The sequence below is a fragment of the Molossus molossus genome, unplaced genomic scaffold (genome assembly GCF_014108415.1).
Source record: "Molossus molossus isolate mMolMol1 unplaced genomic scaffold, mMolMol1.p scaffold_m16_p_21, whole genome shotgun sequence".
Lineage (NCBI taxonomy): Eukaryota > Metazoa > Chordata > Mammalia > Chiroptera > Molossidae > Molossus > Molossus molossus.
This window is the reverse complement of record NW_023425357.1, coordinates 50138380-50160911: the sequence shown is the minus strand read 5'-3', so window position 1 is coordinate 50160911 and position 22532 is coordinate 50138380.

The following is a 22532-nucleotide window of genomic DNA, read 5'->3' as shown; positions in this document are numbered from 1 at the left end:
CAGCCCACCATGGAGGCTCAAGGAGCCAGGCCCCCTGCCCGCTCCCACCACTGACCATGGGATGTCAGGCTGGCTCTGACACTGTGCCCCTGTGCTGGGAAGGGCACTGGGTAGTGTAGACCTGTCCCTTACCCTTAAAAGTCACGGCGGTCCCTAATTCCACCCTTCAGAGGACAGACCCTGCCCACTCCAGAGGAGGCAGGGACGGAGGCTGGAGTCTGGGAGGCACCGAGAGGTCTAGGAAAACCGGGAGACAAGCCCACGTCACCGAGGGGCATGTGGCCGGGAACACAAAGGAACCGGCTCCCCAGAGCCGCCCTCCAGAGCGCGGGCGGCACCGCACGCAGGTTCGACTCCCCACGGAGCCCGCGAGGAGGGTGGGGATCACTGTGGCATGCACAGGTCACATGACTCCTGTCACTGATCTCGTAACAGGCATAGCCGGGTTCATGTGTCTCCAATTCAAAATCCCAAATTGAAGACTTATGTGGAGATAATTATAAGTGGAAATCAAACGCAGGCCTGGAAAACACCCCGCTTCCCTCCAAGTCCGCGCGGGCGGGCAGGGCCTGGGTGCCGGTCGGCGGACAGTCACTCCCGCTGGGGGGGACCGAGCGCCCGTGTCCCCGCTCCACGCCAACCCAGGGACACCGGTCCCTCCTGCCTCAGCTTCTGCAGGGAGACGTCCCTGAACGAAAGCCACCAGTGATCAGGAGACAACTGCATAAGGAAAGAACTGCTTTTTGAAAAAAGTTCCCCACTTCAAGAAAAAAAAAAGTGTGTCTTTCAAGGGCTGTTTGAGCAGCAGAGTCTCCCCGGCATGCCAGAGAGGGTGGCCCCATCCGTCACCGCCACCGTCTCTCTGTGGATGGCAGCTGCCATCCCTCACCCCTCTCCTCAGAGAGCTGTTACTGACCACAATTGAGAGGATCCCCCCGAAGAAGCCAAAGGCATGTGCCAGGCTGTGCCAGGGGACTGGCGTGCGGTGTGCCTGAGGACACCCCAGCGTCACAGAGCCTTGCGCTCCAACTGCCAATCAGCCTCCTTCCTCCCACCAGTTCTCCCAGCACTGCCCCACCCCGAAGTCCACGGGGGACCCCAAGGCCCGGCCCCTCGCACAGGGTCAGCCTCACATGGCCCCTCCTTGCCGAGCCCGTCAAAGAGGCTGCCGTGCCCAGCATCGCCTGCTTGCTCGCGTGTGGCCAGAGGTCACCATCTGACCCCCGCACTACGACGTCTTTTTAAAGTTTAATCTTCAGGGGGTTTTGGCTGTAAATAGAGAACACTCCACATGCAAAAAATAAACATGCACGCATGACTTCACATGTGAACCTGAGTTCTGTTTCTGTCTGTGATTTCGCAGAGGGGGGCAAGGTAGGTGGTGTGCCGCCCGCAGGCGTGAGTGGGGGTTCCCGGAGAGCGTGGTGGAGTCCCCCCCACAGAGGCCAGCCCCTCCCTGCACAGCCAGGGCTGTGCCGCCCGAGAGGACAGGGACTCCCCACAGCCACGTGGCCAACAGGTGGGACGATCGGCAGTCCAGCACAGGGACCCCGCTCAGCGCAGCCCACACCTGGCATCTGGAGGTGTGTGCCTGTGACCTCTGGGATGGGCCTTCTTCCAGGACATGGTCCCCGGGCCACACTTCCACCCACACCGAGGACCACAGACGTGGGCTCCACAGGCAGCGCCACGCCGGGTACTTCTAGACCAGTGTCCGCTCACCCCCAGATCACTGGGGTGCTCTGGGGCAGGAGAGAGGGGAAGGGCAAATGACTCTCCAAAGAGGGAGAATGGGGTTCCAACTTGAGAGAAAGCCACGGTCAGAGGGTGCCAACGGCTGCACCTCCGAGTGCTCTGCCCACAGCCTCCCCTTCCCCGAGAGCCCCGGACGCGGAGAAATAGACGCGAGCACCCCATCTCCAGGGACAGCTCAGCTCGCAGTCAGCAGCTCCGCGTCCTGGCCGCGCACCAGGGGCCCCTCCACCCAGATCCCGACACCCAGGTGACGGGTCCAGGCTGGAGTGAGGCTCGTCCTCGGGGGGAGGGGGTCCTCGTTCAATCACCTCCAGCTAGAGCTTCCTCTGCCCTGCAGGAGGCCGCGTACAAGAGGGGCATCTGTTCACCTCGACACCGAAATGCCCTCAGCACCATGGCAACCATTATTCCCCGTGGGTTAGGAAGACAGGAACCCTAGCACCAAAAATAAGGAGGGGGGTTTGTAGGTTCCGCAGGCTCAGGAGCTGATGTGGCTGAATCTAGAACAATGTGACCTTGAGCAGATGGGTTTCCCTCCCTGGGGATCGCCGGGAACTGTCATTCATCACTAACACCTTGGGGTACAGAGCACGGGCTCTTCGGGAAGGATGGGAGGAAGGGAGGGACTTTGTGGGGAAGTACGGTGTACGTATCAGGAGCCAGAGGCTCTGAGTCTCCATCGTCAGTGGTGCCCTTGCTTGGATCTCCCACGAGAACACAAGGGCAGGCCCATGAGGCTGGCCAGTGTGTGCTGTGGAGATGTTCCAGACACAGGTCAGCGGGCTGGATTGATGGATGGACAGGAGGAGGGATGGACAGGTGGATAGACACATAGACAGATGGGTAGGTGGAGTTATGGACGAATGGGTGGCTGGGTGGGTCGGTGGATGAGTGGGTGGGTGGATGAGTGGGTGGGTGGGTGGGTGGATTGATGGATGGACAGGTGGATAGACATAGACAGATGGGTAGATGGAGTTATGGATGAATGGGTGCCTGGGTGCCTGGGTACCTGGGTGCCTGGGTGGCTGGGTGGACGGACGGATGGATGGGAACACAGGAAATCAATGAGGGTAGCTGAGTGCAGGTGGACAGCAGTCGACGGGTAGATGAAGAGGAGAGTGATGGACAGGTGGCTGGAAGAAGAAATAGTGGGAAGAAGCTGGGTTAGGTAGGGTAGGGACACATGGAAGTGGATGAACAGGGGTGCAAAGGGACGCTCGGCAGTGGGGGACCCTGGGGGAGGGAGGACTGAACACCAACCAGCAGGGGGACAGAGGCCCTCAAAGGGAAGGTGGGAAGCTGTATGGACCAGCAATGCCACCACCAAGCTTGGCCAAGACCCTCTTGTCACCAACCATGGAAAGGGACACAGCTATCCCGAGAAAGTGCTTGCCTTCTTCCCACGTTGCCCAACACTAGAACCCTGGGACCCTGAAACCTTGGAACCCTAGAACCCTGGGACCCTGAAACCTTGGAACCCTAGAACCCTGGGGCCCTGGGACCCTGAAACCTTGGAACCCTAGAACCCTGGGGCCCTGAAACCTTGGAACCCTAGAACCCTGGGACCCTGAAACCTTGGAACCCTAGAACCCTGGGACCCTGAAACCTTGGAACCCTAGAACCCTGGGGCCCTGAAACCTTGGAACCCTAGAACCCTAGAACCCTGGGACCCTGAAACCTTGGAACCCTAGAACCCTGGGGCCCTGAAACCTTGGAACCCTAGAACCCTGGGACCCTGAAACCTTGGAACCCTAGAACCCTGGGACCCTGAAACCTTGAAACCCTAGAACCCTGGGACCCTGAAACCTTGGAACCCTAGAACCCTGGGACCCTGAAACCTTGGAACCCTAGAACCCTGGGGCCCTGGGACCTTGGCACCCTGGAACAGGTTCATTATGAAGCCCCCCGGGCAAGTACTGATAGAGAAAGTATGTGTATTTTTTAAGCAGGAATGAATTATTTAGCACTTCTAAATCCAGAACACATCAAATCTAAAACGACACACACTGTGCTTTTCCCTTCTGCGCACTCTTAGAAATACTCTGTAATTTCCTCAGAAGAATGAAATTATTGATTGTGGGTGAATTAGCAGCTCAAGAAGGACCCAGATGCAAATGGAAGGAGGGAGGTGTCGCTGGACTGGAGTGAAGTGTCTGAGCGCGTCCGTGCAGAAGCAGAGAGGAGGGAGGGTCCGGGAGGTGGGCGTGGGCCCCAGGAGGTGGGGCTTGTCCGCGCTGAGCTCAGGGGAGTCCTCGCGCCGAGTGCCCACCTCCACAAGCCCCAGAGGTGTCCGGCACCGGAAGCCCCTCCCAGGCCCTGCCCTGCCTGAGGTCCCTTCCCAACCTCCGGCTCCGGTGGGTGGGCCGCGGCTCTGAAGGGGTCCAGCCCTCCAGGACCGCAGGAATATCGCTGGCCCTGGGTTCGGCTCCTGCCTTTGCTTCTCAGTTTACTTTCTTTTTCTAATTGTTGAAAGCATTACAGATGCCCCCCTTTCTCCCCACTGACCCCTCCTTCCCGTCCCCCCTCCTTCCCGTCCCCCCTCCTTCCCGCCCTCCCTCCTTCCCGCTCCCCCTGCTTCTCATTCTCCCATCCGTGGGGCAGAGGACCTGGCACGGTGCGCTGTGCGACCTTGTTGCTCCTCGGAGGACCAGGGGTTCTGCAGGCTCTGAGCCCCAGCAAGTGTCTCCCACCAGGCCCAGGCCTTCCAGCAGGACCCCTAATCGAGTGGGAAGGAAGACATAAAGCCCAGCCTCCACGGGGTGGGCCTGGGCCTGCCGCACCCGAGGGCTCAGCCCCGCACCCGACCTGTGGTCTGCAGGCGCTTGGAAGCCCCCGGGGGAGAGGCTGCAGATGGCGCTGGGGGGAGGGGTGTGTATGGTGCTGGGGGAGGGGCTGTGTAAGGCGCTGGGGGAGGGACTGTGTCAGGCGCGATGGGGGAGGGGCTGCGGATGGCACTGGGGGGAAGGGTTGTGTATGGTGCTGAGGGAGGGGCTTGTAAGGCGCGATGGGGGAGGGGCAGCAGATGGCGCTGGGGGGGAGGGCCTGTGTATGGTGCTGGGGGGGCTGTGTATGGCGCTGGGGGGAAGGGTTGAGTATGGCGCTGGGGGGAGGGGCTATGTATGGCGCTGGGGGGAGGGGCTGAATATGGCGCTGGGGGAGGGGCTGTGTATGGCGCTGGGGGGAAGGGTTGTGTATGGCGCTGGGGGGAGGGGCTGTGTATGGCAATGGGGGGAGGGGCTGTGTATGGCACTGGGGGGAAGGGTTGTGTATGGCGCTGGGGGGAGGGGCTGTGTATGGCACTGGGGGGAAGGGTTGTGTATGGCGCTGGGGGGAAGGGTTGTGTATGGCGCTGCGGGAGGGGCTGTGTATGGCGCTGGGGGGAAGGGTTGTGTATGGCGCTGGGGGGAAGGGTTGTGTATGGCGCTGGGGGGAGGGGCTGTGTATGGCGCTGGGGGAGGGGCTGTGTATGGCGCTGGGGGGAAGGGTTGTGTATGGCGCTGCGGGAGGGGCTGTGTATGGCGCTGGGGGGAAGGGTTGTGTATGGCGCTGGGGGGAAGGGTTGAGTATGGCGCTGGGGGGAAGGGTTGTGTATGGCGCTGGGGGGAAGGGTTGAGTATGGCGCTGGGGGAAGGGTTGAGTATGGCGCTGGGGGAAGGGTTGTGTATGGCGCTGGGGGGAGGGGCTGTGTATGGCGCTGGGGGGAGGGGCTGTGTATGGCCTTGGTGCTGGGTTCAGGGCTTTCCCAGGTGTCAGAGGACAGAAAGTCCTCAACACCTGGTGGGACCTCCCAAAACACCGAGTGTTCCACAAAACACGGATCAGATGGAAAAAGAAGGGAATGTCATAAATAGGCGGCTCCTTAGAAAAACGGATGGCCCTCCTGGGGGTTTGGCCAAGCGCCAGGGTTCAAAGGGAGCCCCGGTTCAGAGGGAGCCCCGGTTCAGAGGGAGCCCCGGTTCAGAGGGAGCCGGGCCCGGTGCTGGACACGCAGCCCTGCCCAGAAGCAGCCGGTGGACTCCGGGCAGGACCGCGTCCTGCAGGGCGGAGGGGTCGGTGAGAAACCGGGATGGAGTGTCCGTCCACCAGGAACGCGCCCCCCACCCCCACCTGCCTAAAGGAATAACCCCAAGTAGGGAAAAGGTGTTCTCTGTACGAGATGCGCCTGGAGAACTACTGGAAAGAACGTGATTGTCAGGAACGGAATTGCGAAGCACATGAGTATACCCGCCCCGCGAGAAACGGGACCACGAGGAAGTCGGGTCACCCAGGGGGAGCCGAGCACAGCGCAGCTCACCTGACCCAGGAGACAAGTGTAACTCGGGGTGCCAGCCGTGCAGTCAGGGAAAGGCCGACGAGCAGAAGCGACAGGGAGTTGACCCGAGGTGAGCACGTGGTTCTGCCCCCACCGGGAATCTGGGGGCCGGGAGTCTTGGGGTGTGGGGGACACCTCTCTCCCCACCTCCCCTGTTTCTAAATCTGGTACCGGACTAAGATATCGTTTGTAACTTTGAACCCACAGAGTAAGGGGGAGCAGCCATGCAGACCCCAAGTTCTCCCGGCCTTCGGAGCAGCGGGAGCTCAGGAGGACCGTGGGCCTGGTGGAGAAACAAGCGGTTCCTGGGGGACCCCACCCAAATCCAGGAGGGCAGCAGGAGGCTGGTGTCCTTGGACCGAACCTGCCCAGGAAGACAGGTGTGAGGGCTGAGGACGGCCCACGCCCACTGGGTCGTTCTGCGTTTGCTCGTTAATACGCTCCCAGCGACACCCACCCGGCACTCGACACGCATTTCACGGAAGACCCTCCGTGGTCAGAGACGCGTCCACAGTCCAGTGGGCCTTCAACACTGTGTACAGAGTGAATTACAGGCCCCGATTCTGCCGGGGGCCACACGGAGGAGAGGCCTGAACTCGGTGGAGTGCAAGTTGGTCTGGATGCCCCGTGGGTGACCCACGCTGGGGACGGGAGCCGTTCCTCCGCTCTGGGCCCCAATTCCCCGACACTGTGTGGGTGCCACACCATCCAAGCTCCCCGGCCTGCCTGGCCCCCCATGCACCCCTCCCCCCCGGGTCCTGACCCCAGACGCCGTGCGCTTTGCGGGGAGCCGGGCACAAAGAAGACTGAATGAGCTGAGAACGTGTCATTTGCTGGGGAGAAGCGTGTTCCATGATCTTTCTGAGAAAGACGGAGAACCTCCCTGGTGAACAGACTGAGTCCCCGATACTCCGACTTAACGAGGAGACGCCACGAATTCGCTCCAACGCAAAGATTAAACACGGTGAGAATTTCTGTAACTTATCTGGATTTAGGAGAAAATAAACTGCCTCCAAACACCGGCAGCTACTGGGAACTGCCGCCTGCCGCCTCGTCAGCGCGGCTGAATCGCTGTCTTTTCCCTCCGAGTCAGCGGGGAGCACTGAGCCCCACTTCATCAAGGTTGGTACCGTGTCTGGAGAGGACCAGATGTCAGGGCGCCACGCTGCCCGCACCACCCACGGGAGCCCGCGACTTCCCTCCTGTCCAGTGTCGAGGAGTGGAAGACAGCGCAGGGAGGGTTACACACTCACGGGGATCAAAGGGAAGAGCTCACCCCAAAACATCCCGAAGGGCGGGGCCTTTCTCCACCTTATTTATTTTAATGAGTGAGAAAGCCAACGGTGAACTGGAAGGTCCCCGCACTTCCAAACCCTCAAATACCCGCACAAATACAGCTGATGGTATTGACTAATGGTTATTAGCGCCTTCCAAATATACTCGCATCTCAGTCAACGCTGCCATTTAATAATTGTGCTAAGTCTCAAAAATGGAGATGCAATCTCGCCTTTAAGGAGGCAGCCTTGCCAGTTATTTACAGATTGTAACATTTACATAAGAGTTTGGTTTAACAAGAGATATAAATATAGACAGAACCCTTAGGACTTCATTCTTTAGACTGCCCTCTAAAACTCTGCCCTGCAATTTGCAAACTGAATTTCGTGCAGACTATTCTCGGAAGCCTTTGTGAGTTAGGGAGAGCTAACTCCGAGCAAGGGCTGCCTAATCACAATTTTGCAAATTGTACGTAGCAATCATCCCCACATTGTGGAATTCGGATCTATAAAATGCTGATGTTTTAAAGTTGAAAAATAAATTAGCTCACTAGGACTATTTCACACACACAAAAAAAATCAGTCTGAGGCTTTACAACTAAATTATTTGTTTTAAAAAATTAAAAGATAGTCCCATTAGCAGCGAAGAATAAATAAAGGCAGGCTACCGCGCCAGCACGCGCCTGACACAGTGGTCCTAGGACCGAGAGGGCGCCCGCCGGCATCCCTCCTGTAAGGCTCACCTGCCTGCCGCCGAGGGTGCAGAAACTGCCGGGGATGTACTGCGGCCACTCGGGGCTGCTGTTTCAAACGCCTCCCGGGTGTTTGTCTATGATCTGGAAAACGCTCTCAGACAGGGAAGGGATTAGTCAACATATTCTTTGATATGTCATCTACTCGCTAAAGCTGATTCGAGTCTGTCCAGCCAAAGCAGTTGGCAGTTAGCATTGGTTTACTTGTTAAAACCAACGCCGTTTGGGTTACGGACACCGTGATCGTACAGATGTGGAAAGAGAGACGGGGCGGCCTCAGAGGCGGTCCTCAAGTCCACCCGTCGGAAAACAGAGCTGCCTGCATCATCCCACTGACTCGTCAGACCTGCGCTGGGCTTGCTCCGCTCCCTCCGCCTTCGGCACGTTACATCAGGCAGAATGAACACAAGTGACGTCCAGCCTGCGTGTCCCCCATCCTCGGGCACCGTGAGCCTCGTGAGGACGACCCCTCACGAACACAGCCCCGGGCACACTACGAGGTCATGTTTGAACCACACACAGTGTCAGGGCAGGCTCCCCTGAGCTCCGGGGGCCCTGGGCAGGGATGGTTTCATCATTTGAAAAACAACCACATCAGACCGATTTCAACTAATGCAATGGAAGCAGTCATCAAAACCAAAGTCCTGGACCAGATAACTTCACAGGTTCCAAAAATCCAAGAGGAACGAAGACTCCCAAGCTCATTTTAGGAGGGTCAGCATCATCCTAATTCCAAAACCAGATAAAGACACTATAAAGAAAGAAAATTATGGGCCAATATTCCTGATGAACATGGAGGCTAAAATCCTCAACAAAATATTTGCAAACTGGACCGAGCAATACATTAAAAAGACCACACACCATGACCAGGTAGGTTTTATCCCGGGGAATAAGGTTGGTACCATATCCACAAATCAATAAATGTGATGCATCATGTAAACAAAATGAATAAAAATTACATGATCACATCAATATGCAGACAAAGCATTTGATAGAATCCAGCACCTATTTTTGATAAAAACTCTCAGCAAAGTGGGAATAGAGAGACACACCTCAACATAGTAAAGGCCACATATGACAAACCCACAGCCAATACCATCCTCAATGGGCAAAATCTAAAAGCGTTTCCCCTACATTCTGGGACACTGCTGGTGGGAATGCAGCCTGGGGCAGCCACTATGGAAAACAATATGGTGTTTCCTCAAAAAAGTAAAAATGGAACTGCCATTTGACCCAGTGATCCCACTTCTAGGAATATACCCTAAGAAGCCTGAAACACCAATCAGAAAGAATATGTGCACCCCTGTGTTCATAGCAGCACTATTCACAATTGCTAAGATCTGGAAAGAGCCAAGTGTCCATCAATAGATGAGTGGATAAAAAAGCTGTGGTACATTTACACAATGGAATACCATGCAGCTGTAAGACAGAAAGATCTCTTATCCTTTGAGACAACATGGAGGGACCTGGAGAGTATTATGCTAAGCGAAATAAGCCAGTCAAAGAAAGACAAATATCACATGATCTCACTTATTTGTGGAATATAATGAACAAAATAAGCTGATGAACAAAACAGACCCAGAGACACAGAAGTAGTGTTCAGACTGACAAACCTCAGAGGACTCGGGTAGGGGAGAGAGGGAAGAGATAAACCAAAGAACTTATGCATATCAGCATAACCAATGGACAGAGACAACAATGCTGGGGGGAGGAGGGAGGGAACGGGAAGAGGGTGTCAATGGGGGGGGGGAGAAACATCTGTAACAAGTATAAATTAATAAAAAAAATAAATAAAATGAAGTCAGATACAAAAATAAATAAATAAATAAATAAATAAATAAATAAATAGATAGATAGAAGCGTTTCCCCTGAGATCAGAAACGAGACGGGGAGGTCCACTTTCACTCTTATCCAACATGGCACTCAAGTCCTCACCACAGCAATCAAACAAGAAGAAGAAATGAAAGCCATTCAAACTGGAAACGAAGAAGTAAAACTGTCATTATTTGCAGATGACATAATACTGTATATAGAGAACCCTAAAGATCCCCCCCAAAAAACTACTAGAACTGATCAATATATTTTGTAAAGTAGTAGGATACAAAATAGCCAGAAATAAAATTGCATTTTTATACACCAATTATGAACCATCAGAAAAGGAAACTAAGAAAACAATCCCATTTCCAATTGCATCAAAAAATAAAATACCTAGGAATAAATTTAACCAAAAATGTAAAAGACCTGTTCTCAGAACATTATAAGACACCAAAGAAAGAAATTAAAGAAAATACAAGTAAGTGGAAGGAAGCATTTACCATGTTCATGGATAGAAAGAGTTAACATCATTAAAATGTCCATACTACCCAGAGCAATCTATAGATTCAATGCAGTTCCTATCAAGATAATAAATGGCATATTTCACAGAACTAGAACAAATATTTCAAAAATTTACATGGAACCACAAAAGACCCTAAATAGCCATAGCACTCTTGAGAAAGAAGAATGAAGTTGGAGAAATCATCTACCTGACCTCAGATTATACTTCGAGGCCATAGTAAGCAATGATACTGACAAAGAAACAGGCATATAGATCAATTGAACAGAATAGAGCCCAGAAATAAACCCACACCTTCATGGTCAATTAATATCAGACAAAGGAGGCAAGAACATACAATGGGGTAAAGACAGTCTATTCAATAAATGGTGTGGGGTAAATTGGACAGGTACATACAAAAACATAAAACTAGACCACGTACTTACACCACAGACAAGAATAAACTCAAAATGGATTACATATTTAAATGTAAGACTAGAAACCATAAAAATCCTAGAAGAAAACATGGGCAGTAGAATCTTAAACAGTTCTCATAACAGTATTTTTTTCTGATATCTCCTCAGGCAAAGGAAACAAACAAAAAATAGAAACAGCCCAGCTGGTGTGGCTCAATTGTTGAGCGTCAACCCTGCACCAAGAGGCCGCTGTTTTGATTCCCAGTCAGGGCACATGCCCAGGATCCCCAGTGGGGGGCATGCAGAAGGCAGCTAATCAATGTTCTCTCTCATCTATGTTTCTATCTCTCTCTCCCTCTCACTTTCTCTCTCTCTCTAATATCAATAAAAGAAAGAAAGAAAAAGAAAAATATAAACAAACGGGACTACATCAAACGAAAAAGCTTTTTCACAGCAAAAGAAACCATCCACAAAATGAAAAGACAACCCACTGAATGGGAGAACATATTCACCAATGATATATTTGATAAGGGGTTGATAGCCAAAATCTATAAATAATTCATAGAACTCAACACCAAAAAAACAAACAAACAACCCAATTAAAAAATGGACAAAGGACCTGAATAGACATTTCTCCAAAGGGGACATACAGATGGCCGATAGACGTGTGAAAAGATGCTGAACATCACAAACCATCAGAGAGATGCAAATTCAAACAACAATGAGGTATCACCTCACACCTGTCAGAGAGGCTGCCATCAACAAATCATCAAACAACAAGTGTTGGCGAAGATGTGGAGTAAAGGGAACCCTTCCTTGTGCACTACTGGAGGGAATGCAGATTGGTGCAGCCACTGTGGAAATTACTATGGAGTTTCCTCAAAAAATTAAAAATACAACCGCCTTATGACCCAGTGATTCCACTTCTGGGAACATATCTGAAGAAACCCAAAACACTGATTCAAAAGAATCCATGCACTCCTATGTTCATTGCAGCGTTATTTACAACAGCTAAGATTTGGAAGCAGCCCAAGTGACCATCAGTAGATGAGTGGATAAAATAGTTATGGTACAATTTACACAATGGAATACTACTCGGCCATGAAAAAGAAGGAAATCTTACCCTTTGCAACAGCATGGATGGACCTAGAGGGCATTATGCTGAGTGAAATAACCCAGTCAGAGAAAGACAGATACCGTATGATTTCGCTTATATATGGAATCTAAAGAACAAAATAAACAAATAAACAAAACAAAAAACAACTCATAGATACAAAGAACAGACCGACAGCTGTCAGAGGGGAGGGTGAAGGGATTAAGCAAAAATAAACAAACAAACAAGAACCTCATAGACACAGACAAAAGTATGGTGATGACCAGAGGGGGAGGGGAAGGGGGAGGTAAGAGAGAGTAAAGGGGGGATAAATGGTGATGGAAAGACCTAACTTGGGGTGGTGAACACACCATACAATTTACAAATGATGGATTGTAGAGTTGAACACCTGAAATATATATAATTTTACTCATCAATGTCACTGCCATAAATCCAATTAAAAACAAAAATGTCAATGACCCCTGAGCCCTCGGCCGAAGCAGGCCGGAGGAGGCGGCGCGTGGCACCCCCTGCGTGTCCCTGCGGGGGCTGGACGCAGCCCCGCTCCACAAGGGGGCATGCCCACCTGGGCCGCAGCTGCAGCACTCTGTGCAACACTTCTAGAAAGCAAATATTTATATTAGTAAAGATCATCCAGATACGATCTGCATTCAAGTGTTTTCTATAGGCGGCTGCTCGAAGCGAGAAAAAAAATTGCGCCCTCGGCGCTGAGGAGCGGACGGCATGTGGCGAAGGAGAATGGAGACGCCCCCCTTCTGCTCTGACTTCTCCGTGTCCACCCACACTCCGCCGCCCGGCAAGGGTCAGAGGGCACGGGGACTCGAACGACCCCAAGGGGAACGACCAGCCGCTCTGCAGCAGACAGGAGCAAATGGCTACCCCAGGCCCTTGGCCAGCAGCCCGTGGGAGGTGGGCCGAAGGGCCCGGAGCCCGCGCCTCCCAGAGCCAGACCCGAAGGGAATGATCTGGGGCAGAGGCACCCACGCCCTGGGCCGCAGGGCCCTCGGCTGGGCTGTCTCCACCTATGGGCACATGGGCACAGGTACAGGACCCAGGGTCCCGGGCCTGAAGAGAAATGTCACCTGCCACGTGTCTGCTCTAACCGTCAGGAGCCCCTCCCGACACCCGTGGGCGCTTGAGAAAACGCGCCTAGGGTGCAGCCCCGGCGCGACAGGAGCCAGCTGGGAAAGCTGCTCCTGCGTCACCCGGTGTCTGAGGCCAGAACAGCGATGCCGTCTCCGGGGCGGGAGGGGATGGCTGGCTTGTTCTTCAAAGCTCTCTCTCACTGAACTGCAGACTGCCAGCACCTTGGGCACCTTGGAGACAAGCGGGGCTGACCCTGCCCACAGAGGGCACGAAGGGCGGCCTGGCCCAGGACCACCTCCTCCCGGCCAGGCTTTGCCCAGGGCTGTTCCCACTTCCCCTGAGCCGCATCCCGGCCCTGTGCCCTCAGGCTCCACAGCCAGGTTCAACAGGGTCGTCTCCTAGATGCCAGGGTGGGGCCCGGACGTTGGCATCTCACTGGGGCCAGAACAGCCACAGCCAGAGTCAGCCTGGGCTTCAGAGGCTGGCACGGGTCCAGAGAGGCAGTGATTTCATCTTTGTGCACGAGGGTTGCACCCCGCAACCACCTCTAGGTGCTTCCAAACGTCTCCCTACGCTGGATGTCTCCTTGGGATGGGGAGCAAGGCCCATGCTCTGCAACATGAGAATGACGCCCCCTCACCCCCTCACGCCAGACTATTCGCGACGCCTGCTCCCCGTGGCCCTGGTCTGCCCCCACCTCTCCACGCTGAGCACACCGCCATAGCCGTCCCCCAGGCCGTGGCTCCGACGATGCCTTCCCTGCTCTGAAGCAGTCCAGGAGACTATGTAAACGATGTGCAACAAAGGGATAAGGCCCAACATATGTAAAGAGCTCTTAGAAATCTATGACCAAAAAAAATTTTTTTGAAAAAATATTGACAAAAAAAGTACATAAGATATTGGCATGACTAATCCACGTAGGAAAAGATAGTTGCACTATTAACGAGGGAAATATAATTCAGAGGTACCCATTTTCATTCTTCATGTTGGTGATCATTGAAAAAATAATATTGGTGCCCAGCTAGTGTGGTTCAGTGGTTGAGCGTTGACCTATGCACCAAGAGGTCACAGGTTTGATTCCCAGCCAAGGCACGTGTCCAGGTTTTGGGCTTGATCCCCCAGTGGGGGACGTGCAGGAGGCAGCCAATCCATGTTGTCTCTCATCGATGTTTCTATCTCTCCCTCTCCCTTCCTCTCTCTCTAACATCAATAAAGAAAAATCAATTTTTTAAAAAAAGGAATGTCGGTGAGGTTTTGGGAAATACAACGCTGTGCATACAGTGTTGGTAGATGTGCATATAATATGCACACACAGCATTACCTTGAAAGGCAGTTTGGTGGTCCCTACCTACGAATTAAATCCACACACTAGGGACCCAGCAATACTTAGAAATCCCCCCTACAGAAGTGCTCAACCTTGTTCTCAAAGACACACATGCAACAGTGTCTCCTGCCGCGCTGAACTGTGACGTGTGAGGGACCGTGAACGTCGTCTGCACACCCATCCATGGTGTGCGGGTCATCAACGTGGCTCTGCCAGGTGACAGAGAGCTACACAGAAGCAAAGAACTGTGCCTTTTCCACGTACCTGATGTCCTGATCCCCCAGCGACACGGTCAGAAACAAAAGCAGGCCCCTGAGCTACACACAGTGTGGCCTGGTTCTGCGCAGGAGCGTGGCGTGTGGCGCCCTTGCGGACGAGCTGCTCACCAGCTACGCAGGACGTACACACAGGTACGCAGGACGTACACACAGGTACATAGGACGTACATACAGGTACGCAGCCTGGCAGCACACACAGCAAGACCCATCCCCGAGGTCTCACATTACACACTCTGGACTGTGTGAATTTTAATGGTGGACACACAGAACTTCTGTAATTAAACAGGATCAGCTACATTCAAACACAAAACCTTCCAGGCGGCCCCTCCCCTTCCAGAACAAAGACCAGACCCCTCACTGGCACCTCAAGCCCCTCCCAGCAGGCCCCGGCTGACCCCTCCAACCAGACAGGCTCCAGAGGGCCCGGAGGGCAGGCATGTCTCCCATCACTTTCCCTCCCTTTTCTTCCCTCTGCTTGTAAAACGTGGGACTCAGACTTCAAGCCCACCTCCTTCAGGAAGCCTTCCCTGACCACTTCAGCCCACAGTGATCCTGACCCTGCTGACAACTCCGCTCACCGTGTCCCACGACCTCGTATGACCCCTCGTTCGCTGGGGAAGTCGCACTGAGCCGTCCACTCCTTCAGAGAAGGGCCATGCCTGTGTGGTCAGCGCTGCTATGTGCGCGGTCAGGCTCCAGGTGCTGAAGTGAACAGAAGAGCAAAAGGCACGAGGTCCCTGCCCTCCAGGGGCCGCACCTGGTCCAGCGGTAAACAGTTAAACCGGAGGACGCGGAGCACGGAACCCAGCAGACTCCAGGGAGGACCGGGCGGGCACAAAGGCCTCTTGGAGAGAGGCCATCCAAGCGAAGCCTGCAGGTAAAGCCAGGTAAGGAGCCAGCGGGGAGCGTGGGCAGGTGGATGTGGCCAGAGCTGGCTAACGGCGGGAGATCGGAAACCATCTGTCTGGACGAACAAATAGGCCAACAGCCCGTCCCAACCACCAGTGGCTCCACCCCGAACGAGGGCTGGGGCGTGGCGAGGACACCAGGACGTCCATCTGTGCCTGTCCTGCTCCTTCCCGGACACTTTCTTCCTTTCAGAGCGAGCAAAGCCGCCGGACCACCTACTCGGTGCCCACGCCGGTGCAGGCATGGGGGGAGGGGGGCTCCTAGGCCCCAGCAAGCCTGGGCCAGACCCTCTGCACGGGTCCAAAGGAAAAGCTACTTAGGTCAAAACCGAGAAGTAACCCCAGCAACGTGAGTCCACAGTCGCACTCTGCCCCCCAGGGTCCTGCTCTGTCCGGCCTGCAGGGTTGTCTGGGCACAGTGCAGCCCCTTCCTGAGGGCAGGCAGACGGGGAGGGCGGCAGGGTCAGATGGCATTTGGAAGGAGGCGCCGGGATCCACAGCCAGGGGCAGCGCAGGGCGGGACCACCCGGACAGGCCCAGGAAGCACAACGGAGGGGCCAGTGACAGCCAAAGGGCCAGGGCCCCGCCCCTCGCGCTGAGGTCCCCATGCAGGAGGAGGTCGGCCTCCGGCACCCCACCCACGCCGGGGCAGCTGTGGACACCCACCCGCAAAGGGAGCGCACACTTAGGCACCCGGAGGCAGAGCGGCCCCAATGAGAGTCTTGGACGCAAAGAACTGGAGTTGACGTTAACCACAGGGCCCTGGGGCAGTCGCCAGGGGCCGCCAGGCCTCTGCTGGGCCTCCGCCCTGTATGGCCCCGACCGGCTACCTCCGGAGCATGCGCACTGCAGGGAGGGGCGCTCCGTGTCCTCCGCGCTCGGGCCGCAGCCCCTTTCTTTGGCCCGTGAAAACCTCGCGGCTGGCAGACTCGATCGACTGGTGTCGCTGGAAGGGCACCTGCCAAGCTTAGGGTGGTGATACCTGGACCGGGAGCTCCCAGCAAGCCCCTCTGGACGCTTCTGCACGGAGCCAGGACTCTCAGGGGCCACTCTTGGCCGAGGCTCCCCAGGAATGCTGGGCCACTGCCTGAGACCCTCCCTCCTGCCACATGCCCGGCCCTGGCAGGCCCCGGAGGGTGTGGGTGAGCCCAGGGCCTCGGGGAGAGAGGGGCCACGCTGAGGTGTGTCCTGGGGTTGAGTCTCCCGACCTAAGGTTTTCATGGGGCCAAAGAAGGGTGCTGCGGCCTGAGCACGAGGAGATGGAGGCCCCTCTGCGTGCGCGTTCCTCAGAGGTAGCCGGTCCTGGGCCACACACCAGGCGGGAGGCCCAGCAAAGGCCTGGCAGCCCCTGGGGTTTCCCTGGGACTGTGCCCCCGGGGTTCCAACCTGCCCTGACACAGGGAGGGAGATGGGGCAGGGGCCCTGAGTACAGGGGAGGCACCCCACTGGATTTCTCTGGGAGCCCCTGTTTCCCCCAAAGTTACTCTGCCCCAGCAGGAGGTGCAGGCGGGCCCAGCTCTGCCAGGGGGGTTGACCAGAGGGAAACTACCTACCTGGAGGCAGACCACCCTGCTCTTCCCACGAGCCTGGCTCCTTCCAAGCCTCAGGGGCTGCAGACACTGTCACCCCAGGGCAAGTGCCCCAGGAGCCCCCGGCTCTGTGATGCCCCGTCCCCCTCACTGAGCTCCTGGAGGCCCCGGATGACACCCGGCATGCTCTGCTATGGGGCCCTTCCATCAGGATCTGGGTCATCCCATCTTTTTCCTTGATGGGAAGGAGAAAGGTCTGGAAAGTGTCTAAAGGCCCAGGCAAGTGCTCCTGTCCCCACTGCACAAAGAAGGAGACAGTCCCAGCGGGGAGGGTGGCTTCCCAAGGTCACGGGCATCCGTGCAGACCCAGGCTCGTGGCTCCCACAGATGTGGCCCCCAGCGTACCGGGCAGCCCAGGGCTGCGCCAGTGTTTGGACCAGAGGCACCACGTGCCCCTCAGCCTGCACGCTCCCTCCCACTGTCCACAGTCAGGGCCACGCCCACGTCCGGCGGCAGGCGTCCTGTCCGCTCATCCTCTCTCGGGGCCCCTCTCCCCCGAACGGCGGCCAGCAGCACCCGGGAGGCTGTGCCGTGCTGAGGAGTGGGCTCGCTTTTGTCCATTTTATGTCGATAGTTATGCACTTCCCTTCATGTGTCTCAGGGAAAACCTAACTACTCTTCCAACACGTGGTCTCCTCGGACCCAACACTGGGCTAACAAGGTGGAGGAGAGAGAGACAGAGAGACAGAGACAGAGACAGAAAGAGGGAGAGGAAGAGAGAAATGGCTATAAAGATGCTTCAAAGAAAGTGTTAAACAAGTAACAGAAGGTCATGGTTATGGCCATACCCCCAGCTCTGACCCCAGCTCTGACCCCAGCTGTGGGGGCTGGGAGGGAGGGTCCCCCTGCTTAGGGCTAGAACAGTGTGGACACCAAACAGCAGAGGAAAGATTTCTGAAAAAATCCAGAGCTTTGGGGAAAATGTTAACTATGGTCCAGGGGAGAAAGTCAGAACTTCCTTTGACCTCACATCACGCTGGGCTTCGTGTTGTCTGTTGGAGCAGCAAATGGGTGGACCCCTTGCCTTTTCGGGGTGGGGGCTGCTCTAGCAGGTCCCCAGTGCGAAGGGACCTGTCAGCAGCTCAGGGACCAGGGACAGATAGGCTACTGGCCACCCCCACCAAGGGCATCAGAAAGATGACTCAGCCTCAGGAAGCTCAGCAAAGCCCCTCTGAGGAGGCAGATGGTGATTAGCGGGGGGACCTCCACCCTTTACAGAGGGGGTCCCCGAGGCCGTCACCTCCAAGCCCAGGAAGTGAGGGTGTCTCTGGCGACCAATTGCCAGGCCAGAACAGGAAACATCAAGTCCCCTTGGCCCATCTTTACAAAGCCCGTGGGCAAGGATGCCACCCAGGGCCAGAGGTGGCCGCGGGCGTGGGCGACGGGGTGGGTGTGGGCAAGTAACCCTCTGCCGCTGCCCACCAGGCTCGGAGCCTCCCGGAGGGCCATTATCTGCGCACTTGAACCCTGGCGAACAATGAGTTCACAGAGAATGGCAGCGGCTCTAATTGTCTGCGTTTAGTCACGCAAACAGGCAATGGCCTGAGCCGGGAGCGAGCCGGCTCCTGGGGCAGATCGCGGCCCGACGGCCGCCTCCCGCGGAGGATTCCCTCCACCTGCCTGGGCCAGTCTCTCCGCACCGGCTCCCCCCGCCCCCCGCCTTCAGTGCAGCTCCTGCCGCTGCTAATATCCAACAAATAAACATCATTAAGAAATTGGAGGCATGAAAGAGTGCGTGGTTTATGTTCAATCTCCCCTGTCAGTCACTTCTGCGCGTCTGCGTGGGACCGCGGATCGTATCAGCGCGTTAGTGCGCCTGACTTGCTCAGCACAAAGAAGGTGGGGCGCTTTCTCAGGCGGGGCGGCAGCCCTCGGAGAACCCATCGCCATCTGTGCTCCGGCTCCAGCGGGGGACACAGCCCCTTCCAGGCGGCGGCGGAACGAATAGCGGGCTGTTTGGAAATAAACCGCGGGGTCAACGAAACTTTATCCTGAAACGGGGAAGCCACGGTGTTCTGTTTTTATCACGCGGGGTTGGGGTACCTTCATCCCACACTCGCTTTGCTCTAAAAATAGTGATCTGCACAGACAGACCCGCGCCGGGAGATGCGGACAGACACGTTCTTGTCGAAGCCTAGGGCCTCTGGGCGAGGCAGGGCCCGGGAGCGCCCCGTGGAGGGACCCCTCCCTGTGGGGGGACCCCTGCCCCGTGGGGGGACCCCTGCCCACGGGGGGACCCCTGCCCCGCGGAGGGACCCCTGCCCGTGGGGGGACCCCTGCCCGCGGAAGGACACCTGCCCACGGAGAGACCCCTGCCCTGTGGGGGGGAACACCTGCCCATGAAGGGACCCCTGCCCCGTGGGGGGACCCCTGCCCACGGAGGGACCCCTGCCCGTGGGGGGACCCCTGCCCCGCGGAGGGACACCTCCCTGTGGGGGGACCCCTGCCCCGTGGAGGGACCCCTGCCCACGGAGGGACCCCTGCCCACGGGGGACCCCTGCCCGCGGAAGGACACCTGCCCACGGAGGGACACCTGCCCTGTAGGGGGACACCTGCCCATGAAGGGACCCCTGCCCCGTGGGGGGACCCCTGCCCCGTGGAGGGACCCCTGCCCCGAGGGGGACCCCTGCCCTGTGGGGGGACCCCTGCCTGCAGAGGGACACCTTGTCAGCTGGCCCACCTCCCAGGGGACGAGGGCACGACCTCCGCAAGTATCATCTCTGAGCCTGACCTGGCCCACTCTGCCCCCCTTTTCCCATCTGAAGAGCAGCAGGAGCCCCGAAACCCCGCTAAGACGCTCACCCACCCACCGCCCGGGAAGGAAAAACTCGTCACCAAACTTTGTGAGCAGCGCCCGGCCGAGCGCCTGCACCACGAGGCGACGCGGACAGAGTCCTCGCGAGCCAAGCCCAAGCCTCCGGGTCTGACTCTTCGTTCCGGCGGTGCTTGGGCGCGAGGGGTCCCGCAGAGGAACGCCGTGTCCTCTGAAAGTTTAGGAGGCCCGAGCTGGACGGCGGGGCTTCAGTGATTCCCAGCACAAAGCTATCAATTAATCAAAGGGGAAGCAGGCCTCACGGCGCGCTGCAAGCAAAGGGAAGATAAATTGATTTTTGCTGCAGCCCCGCGTCTTTTGAGCTGCACCACTGTGTGAAAAATACCAGTTGAAAAGTGTGCTGAGTCAGCAAAACCATTTACTACTCCACAAACAGTTATCTAGCGCGACGGCCAATGAGCAGACAGCGCAGGAATGTGACCTACACACTAACAGTCCTGTTTGGACATGGGCGCCCCCGCCTGCCTGCGGGGTCCCCTGGATCCCCGGGACCTCCAGCCTGCCGAAGTTTGGCGTCCCCCTTTCTGCCTGTTGCTCCTGCTGAAGGGTGTCACTGGCCAGCACCCAGAGGGCGCTCAGAAAGGCGAGGCGCGAACACCTCGCCCACCATTTCAGGGGGTACCTCTGGGGTCTCTGCATTTCCAAGCAGTTAGCGTTTGTTTTGATTTCCTTACATTTCCCCTTTGCGGCCCCAAACGACTCCTTTTTGTCTCATTCCAAACGTGCTTCCTACATCAGCATGGGACATTCTGTCACTTGTCGGGGACCCTTGTTCCGTAAGCAGGTCTGGAACAGCTTGCGCGGTGTGGCCCGTGGACAGGCGGGTGGGTGACTAGGATGGGACTGGACGCCCCCGAAGTCCTTTCAGGTGCCAGTCTCATGCCACCGCCCACCCCACCGCCCACCCCACAGCCCCTGACCCAGGAAGTCATGGGAAATGACCTGGGCAAAGCCGCACCACAGCTGGGCTGCCAGGCGTCCGGGGAGCCCCCTGGCCAGGTCAGAGCCATGCTAGGACCTCAGACAGACAGGCTGCCCGCCCTCCATGCCTCCGCTGGCGGACCATGGGCCGCAGTAGTCAGAGGGAGACCTCAGAGCCGGGACACCCAGCGCCCCTCCCTGCCAGGAAGCCGGGAGCAGGGATGGCGCCCGACTCAAGAATTTCTCCCCCGCTGGAGCTCAGGCCAACTCGTAAGTCCTTTCAAAAAAAATCCTCTTTGTCAACTTTCTCCCTCCCCGTTGCAGTCTTCAGAACTTATGACTGATAATCCTCTTTGTTTCAAGAAAAGCATGATTTATACGAAGGAAAAAAAAAATTCACGAGATTACACGGAGAGATCGCCAAATCCCCCCGAAATAATGCCTTAGCGGTTGAGTTCACCTCAGTCCATGTATTTTTAGGGTAATGTTGCCATCCATGCTCCCAGCTGTGGGAGAAAAACCAAACACCTGTACCCCTGGAGTGCAGCCAATGGGACCCCAGTTTCTGCTCTGGACTGTGACGCGCCTGCCCGCAGGGGAGAGTGGGCACGTCCAGGAGAGGTGCTCCGTGCGTCCCATCCACCAGCCGGGCCGTGTGAACACCGGCCTTTGCGTAAGGATCCGCGTACCTCGCAGATTTCGGCGTCCACAAAAGAATGATTTAATATCATAAAACGAAGCTGCGATCTCCATGCTAATTACTGTGTTTAAGTCCCTGGGAGCTTCGGGGAGCGTGCCTCTGTGAAAGGGACGTGTCACCCCTCCGCGGGGAGAGGCCACGTCCGAGGCTTTCTGGGCAGGGAGAGCACGTTGCTAAATGGTTCCGCACAGCGAGGGCAGCCACCCGCGCAGCCTGGGCAGAAACGGGGGCAGAGTCCCCTTGTGGGTCAGGCTGCGGAACACCGAAACACATAATCAAGTTCTGACGGTGTTTTCATAGGGAAGGCCGACCCGGAGGGCCATGTCCTGCTGACCACCCCTACATGTTACCAAGCAACAAGGAAGGTGTAAGGACGAGGGACGAGAGGGCCTCACTGCAGCGGCCGAGGGGGAGGAGGACAGTGGGCACACCTTCCAGCGAGTCTGTCCCAGCTCTGAGACCCAAACGGGAGTTCCCACGGAGGAAACGGCGAAATGCGGGAACAACGAGAAGCCTCCCTCATGGAAGGCCAGTGCACCCCTGGGCGCGACGGCTGTCCCCTTTCCGTCTGTCCCCGGCCCCGGGTCACAGTTCCCGCCTGGTCACAGCATCCCCGGCACACGACAGCCATGCCGTCCTTGGCAGTGGCTAGTTTCTGTGTTTTTTTTAAAAGGGCACTATTTCACGAATCCGTCAAAAAAAAGGTAAGGCACTTAAATTATTTTAACATCAAGTATTTTTCAAAGCCATAAATATATATGAGGGGACTAATTGTAAACTTCTCCCAGAAACCCAAATTCAAATTCATGTTGCCATGTGAATTCAATGATAATAAATTACATCCTTCTAAGTAAGGCATCCGCTGTAATAAAACACCCACCCTGGAGAACTCAGAAGCCCTGATCCCCGCTAAAAGGATTCATGCAGAATTCCGGGCGTATATATTATTTTCTGTC